We start from the raw sequence: 6847 nt of genomic DNA on the forward strand, positions 1-6847 counted from the left end.
CCTGGATCCAACCTTTCTCCTGTAATGAGGTTCTAAGAGTGGATAAGCTATATGTGCAAGGAGTTTGAAGAACAAAGGAAGGAAACGATTGAAGACAAAGGAAAGGTGGCACTGAAAATCTTTTTCAAAGCGGTTCCAAAGACACTTCCTCACAGCCTTTGCTTTAAAACAAAACTTTTTTGCTTTTAAAACAGGCTGCAGCCCATAGTATGCAGAAGAAGGGACTAAATCTGGCACCTGACCAATTACTCAGAGATCACTTACATGCTATCCGCCTACCAGGTAGTACAGCCATGTGGCCTACCTCTGACAGGAGCTGCGGTGGACTCTCTGGGCCTTCCCCAGCAGCTGTGCTCTGCAAAGGTGTATATCATGTCTTGAATTCAAGACTAATGTTTCTAGTGCTTTGTCCCAAAGACTACAGAACCTACAAATTTGGGGTGGGGTTGGGGGAATTGTGCTTACAGTGGATCCTGCTCTGAGGGGAGAGCATGCGGGGTGTAGTTCAGTTAGGGTTATCGGACTAAAGGAAAGAATAATAGCATCAGCTGTGTAAAGTGCAGCTCCTATGAAACAGGGCAGCACAGTAAGAGAATGTAGTTGATAGTGGTTATTGTTTAGCTGTTGCAAGCATTTCTGATAAATGTTAGCTTACAGAGGAGAAGAAAGTTAAAAGCCATTGGAATCATTTTATATACCTACGAATAATCAGCTGAAGTTTTAGTCTTAGTTAGCTGCATGCAAAGTAAGAAGAGTTCCCCAAGATGCTTATTCACTATAATAATGTAAGTTTGGCAAAGAAGGAAATCCTATAAAATCATATTCATACTACTTCCAGATGGAGATTGTTTCCAGATGGTGCAAAGAGCAAAACCAGACTCTCAAGTTTTTTTCTAATCATCAACACCTTCAATGCTTCACCTTGGGAGAGGATGTGTCTGACTTGAAACAGGTGCTTTCCTGAATTAGAGTTCACCTGCGGAGGCCCAAAATACATCAGATGGGCTTGCATTAAGTCAGGGTGAAGAAGCTGAAGGAAGGGCTTTTTTTTTTTCTTTTATTCTTAATTTTTTTCCCAACAAATTGGAATAAAATACTGTCCAACTCATTGAAGTCACAGATACACATGTGACCAGACTAGTCAATAGGTTTTAAAGCTTTTTTTTATTATTCCTTTGAAATTTTATGATAACCAGCGTATTATTAAGGTAGTAGCTATCAACTTCCTTTGTCTTCTAAATGCAACAATATATGCTTCTATCACAGATTTATAATAGCTGTTCTCCTCCCTGTTTGGCATCACTGCAGGTGGCAAGCCATCCAGCATCTCCTGTAATTACAGAAACTTCCCTGTTGTTTGGAAAAGTGGTGAGAGAACATTCTTCCTCCTCATTTTTGCCTCAGAATGTCAGCCTTATAAATTCTGCATTTAAATCTAAAGGTATCAGCTAAAGCCACAAAGTAGCTTTACTTAATCTATCTGCTTTAGTTTCTTGTTGCATTGTATGCGATCCACAGTCTTAAAATGGCATTCATGCAGTATCCAACTTTGGCAATGGATGAATTCCTAGAGTTGGTAAGGATCAGTTTTGCTCTTAATAAAATCCCCGTGCTCCACAAGGGATTCAAGCACGAAGTCCCAGTTGTTGATGTGATACTGTAATTTTGGTCCCTAATTTATTAGCATCACTACCCATCAGCTAATTTGTCTGTATTTGAAGCCTATCAAGGAGGGAAAATAATTGCTGTGTCAATTTTATAAACACAGAGTGAGAATATAGAGAGATAGCAGAGTTAGATGACAGATTGTAATCATAGAAATGCTGGAGTTTAAAGATTTTGTGTTTCTATCTGTAGGTGAGCTATAGTTTCATAAAGAAGATTAGCTGTAGTTTTGTTAATAATCTAAATAAAGTAAGGGGGGAAAATTCTGATTTTTCCTTACTCTCTTAAAATTTGGCCCTTTACTGAGGTTTGGTTTTTCATCAGGTCCCTAAAACAAAATCATGAGACAGTGTTTTAGTTATGAAATATCTGTGTTTATTTTCAAGGCAGTCTGTTTTCTGGCACATTTCAAATGAGGAAAAAACTTTTGTATGTGTATCATTTGGATTATCTGCTTATGGTACTCCTGTCATTACTTTTTGTTATAAATTCTTAGGTAGCCTAGATTTAGAGCAATTCTTAGAGGAAGTCTTACAGTTTGTCTAACAGCAAATACAGGCCTCTAAGTATGTTTTGGGGCTTTTTGTTAAGATTCAAAATTTTAAATCACAGTTGACTATCTTCAGTGATCTTTGGAGCATGATTTTATGGGCTGAACTCTAGCTTTATCTTGCTATACAAGTAAGCAATAGTGAGCAATCAGTAGCTTTGCTGAGGATGTCATATAGGCAAATATTTCAGAGTCAACAGAGATAGAAAACAAAATCTATAATAGTCCTACCGAGTGGCATCTAAAATAGTTATTGGGACAGGTGTCTACTAAAGTGCTCATGTATTTGGCATCAACTGAAGGTACATCAGTACCTGGTCTGTTATGTTCTGTTATTGCTGTAAGTTACATTCATATGATTTTTATAGTATTTTCGTACAAAAATTTCAAATACTTGGGAATTCACCCAAAACATAATACTATCATGTTACTACAAGGAATACCTTTCACATTTATCTATTTGCTGTTTTATCATGTTGGACCTGTGAGTAGCATTGTTAAAGTTTTCCTTGAGGGTGGAAGTGCATTTCATCTCGTGGAAGCCTGCTACAATAGTAAACTTACTATACTTACTACAGCATATATATAGCATATATAAGTATACTTACTATACTTACTACAGGAATAGTATATACAAATAGTATATACATGGCCATGGTTTCATGACTAGGTTTGCATGTTGTGAGTAATTTTTAGTGAACACTATTATTTGGACCTGCTGAGTTTGTGTGCTTCCTTCATATTATAACTTAGTGCTCATATTTATGAGGTTAAAAACACATAACTGCTTTAGTGCTCAGTTACCATCTTATAGCTGCTGCTTTAAGCCATTTCTAACTTTAAGCCCTTTCTGCTAAAATACTGCAAGATGAAACCTGCTTAATAATTGCAGCCCAGCTCCATTCTTCCCTATACAATTTCACTACAACAGGTTTCAATGACTCTAAATAGGCGAGTTAACTTCAGATTCCGTTGTGGAGGGAGCATTACAGCAAACTTCATGACAGGAAAGGTGGGAAAGAGGGATGAATGGATGCAGACTATCTGTATTAGTGTCTCAGCGAGCCACCCTGTGCTTTGGGCAAAACTGTATAAGGGCTCTGCAGATCCAGCCTTTTCCACGTATACGGTACTTGTGCATGCTCCAGGGGCAAGTGATTGGCTGCTGAAGCTGAGTGCACCTGGCATGTTTTGAAAGCATCGTCATTCAAGCTGCCAATCAGTCTTGTTGTTTGACAGCTAGCCAGACACTGTATATAAAAGCAAAACAATCTTCTCCTCCTAGAAAGCCTGCCCAGAATTTTGACTACTTTGGTGATTGCTTTACTGTAGCAGCAATAAGGAAACTGTCCTCATTGCTAATTAATATTATGTGCAGGGTATACACACAGATACAACAGCTGTGAAATGACAGCATTTTTGCTTTCAGATTGTAGGCTTCATTCTAGCATTTTTTAATCCAGTGAATAAACATGGAACTGAGAGAGGAAGGGAAAGCTGTTTGCGTTTTCTTAGGGAGAAAATAGAGTGGGGAGTTTTCAAGTTGCCTGTTCTTTGCCACTAAATCATGCTTTTCTGTTTTCTTTGAGTGTATGACCCTCCTTGTGACAACGGTTTTATCCTGCAGTACCTGTGGTATCTTCATCAGCCCTTGGTGTTTCGTAAAGAAATCCATTGCGTACAGGTATTGCATTGTGAGGTGTCTGTTTTACTACGGAACAGTGTAGGTTTAATCATTTCATCTTTTTTGTCTTCCAATATTTTATTAAATATCTGTTTTGTCAGATTGTTTCAAAGACATTCCGCCATGTAGTGAACACATCACCTATTAGCAGTGATCTGATAATGCTACAGACATAAACATTGACCCTTCCCATATGCTTTAGCCTGGCAGTCATATTCTTTGTAGGTTTGGAATCTAAGCAGATAAGGAATGCTTTCAGTGAGCTTAGTTTTTTTTCCTGAAAAAAACCCTGTAACGATCAGGTATTTTTGCCCTTTCTCTCAATGCTGTTTTAATGGGATGTCTCAAGACAGATGTTGATCTCATTTATAGAAATATAAAATACAGAGAAACTTTATTAATAGCTTGTGGAAGTTCCTTGGTGTGAGGGCAGAATCATTTGAGTCTGATGTCTTCATATTGATGCTGTGCTGCTTTCCAGCACAGCCAGCAGATGGAGAAAGAGAAAAAAGAAAGGTGCAGATACGAGCTGCTCCTAGGAGAAAGCCTGCAGATACACCATGTTCAGAAAGGCCTGGGATTGCTTCTAGGGAAAGTGGGCTCATGGCTGCATTGCATTTTGTTAGATATTTTAGGCAGTTTGTTGTTGTGTCAATCTTTCAGAGTATTCCTGTATTTTTCTCCTGAAAAACTAAAAAGCCTGTATCTAGTTCTCTCTGGGATCTTTCTTCTGTATAAATTTAACTGCCTATGCAATATAAGTATATTATAACTAAGTGGTGTTATTTTGATAATTGGTCTGATTAGATGGAAGAGGCTAGATTACTTAAAGTCATTTCTTGGCAATCTGAAATGCAAATTAGTGTTAAGAAACTCTGTATTTAGGTCATTTTTTCCCCTGAAATGCTGATTTCTTTTCTAAAAATGCCGATCCTGATCTAGGACAAGCAGTGTGTGGGAAAAGGCAGCCAGTTTTTGGTAAGTCTCCTGCACTAGTAAACTAGAAGGTCCTGAACTGTTCTGTGATATCTCCTGATAAATAGAGATGTCACAATCTTCCCTTTTCCAAGTCTCTTGGGATCTGTATATCTACAGTGGAATAAACAACAATAGGGAAAATGCCACAGAGTGATACAGATTAGTTTTCCGCTAGGGGTCTTTATGTGAAGAAGTGTCTTTATGGCACGGTTAAGTGTGTTTATAAATGCCTCCATTTTGGACGAGTAAAATGACCATTGTGATAGAAGTGTGTTTAAAAGTATTTGTGAACTTCATACCCTTGAAAGAAAAACACTGAATGAGTAGCTAACTGCTAAATTTCAGGTGTCTCAGAAAAAAGGTAGAAGTGCTATTTTTCTTAAAGATGTTCAGCAAGAAAGGGTGTTCAGCAAGATGTTGGCTGAACATAGCCAAAGTTACCTTGAAGTGTCTCTCAGACATATAATTACTAGTAGCTGAACTTACAGCGTAAGAGAGCTTGTCATCTTTCTTGCTCTTTGCCATAGGATATTTAACATCAATTTGCACCTGACATAGCTTGCATGTCATGTCATAAGCCGCTTTGCATGATGACTCAGTCACTGAAACACTCCTTCTGTTTAAACATTGACACTTTCCTCAGAAAATGTTTATTCTTTGGATTTATATGTGAGGGAGTTTCTTCAGTTTATACTACTGCAGCTTCTTTCTTTTTTTGTTTTGAAGATATTGCTTCATGTTGTGTTGCTGTTAAGGCTTTAAAGGGGGTGATAAAGAAATTAGAAATTGTTAACAAGGTGATGAGAGGTGACGAGATATTCTTATTTTAATAATAATAATAAATATTTTAAGCCAATATAAATGGTACTTCGTGGTCATTAAAGAAAGTCCCACTGCTGATCTATCACATCATTGTCAATTTGGAGAGAGGTCCAGATAGGAGCTACGTACACTTCAGAGTGTCGCAGCTGGAATCTGACCTTGGCCAGGGCTCTAACCACTAGGCTGAGGTACCTCAGCTGCTGGAAGAGAAGCCCCACCTCTCCCATGCCTCATTTATTTACAGCAAAGTTCTGGTGTTATGGAAAAAGGGCAAATCATCTCTTTTCTCCTCTGGGTCCAGAAGCCAGTTTATACACCTAGCTATTGTAAGGTTTATATGATGCAGTGTCATAAAACAAACCTTTTATTAAGGCCCTGCAGAGGCAATTAGCTTTTTTGTTAGTTTTTTTGAGATACAGGATCAAGGCTTGATGCAAGTTCAGGTGCCTTTGAACACCTTCTCTGCCATTACTCATCTATCACAGCACTCCACTTCTGCACTTCAGTAGACTATGGGCTTCTTTTTGTAAAATCCAGACATATTTTGTAATTTTGTCAACAGGCAATCAGCTGTATCTGAAATACTGTTCTTAAACCTATGCACTTAATGGGAAATGGCTTTTTTCTGTGTGTTTCTTCCACTAACAGTGATCTAATCAGTGGTGGAACAGAATCTGGCAGCTTCACACCCTTTTGATGAACAGGGCATTGATATTTCTGATGAGAGGAACAGGTAGTGCCCTAGCTAATTCCTTGAAGTACTTTCCTCTGTGGATCATCATTATGCCTTCTATAGGATCAGAATAAGTTGGCTGCTCTTTGCACAGGAACTAATTTCTGGGAGGCACCGTGATATTTTACAGATAGCAATGGCTACATCAGAGAGGAAGAAAATAGAAAAGCAGTATGTTCTTGGCAGAGAAATCTATGTGCTGCTTTTACTCCTCCAAGTGGATGTTGAAAAGAAAGGGAGATATGATACATCCCAGTAGGAGAGCACAATCAAAGGTTTTCTTAAAGAGGATGAAGAGCAGTTATCCATTTGTATTTCCTGGTTCTTTCTGAAAAAAATAATTCCTGCAATGTGCGGTTTATGTCCACACAAATAATTCTGGTTGCTGGCTGACACTGAAAATAGAAAGACTGCA

This window comes from Dromaius novaehollandiae, chromosome 4 (assembly GCF_036370855.1).
Source record: "Dromaius novaehollandiae isolate bDroNov1 chromosome 4, bDroNov1.hap1, whole genome shotgun sequence".
Lineage (NCBI taxonomy): Eukaryota > Metazoa > Chordata > Aves > Casuariiformes > Dromaiidae > Dromaius > Dromaius novaehollandiae.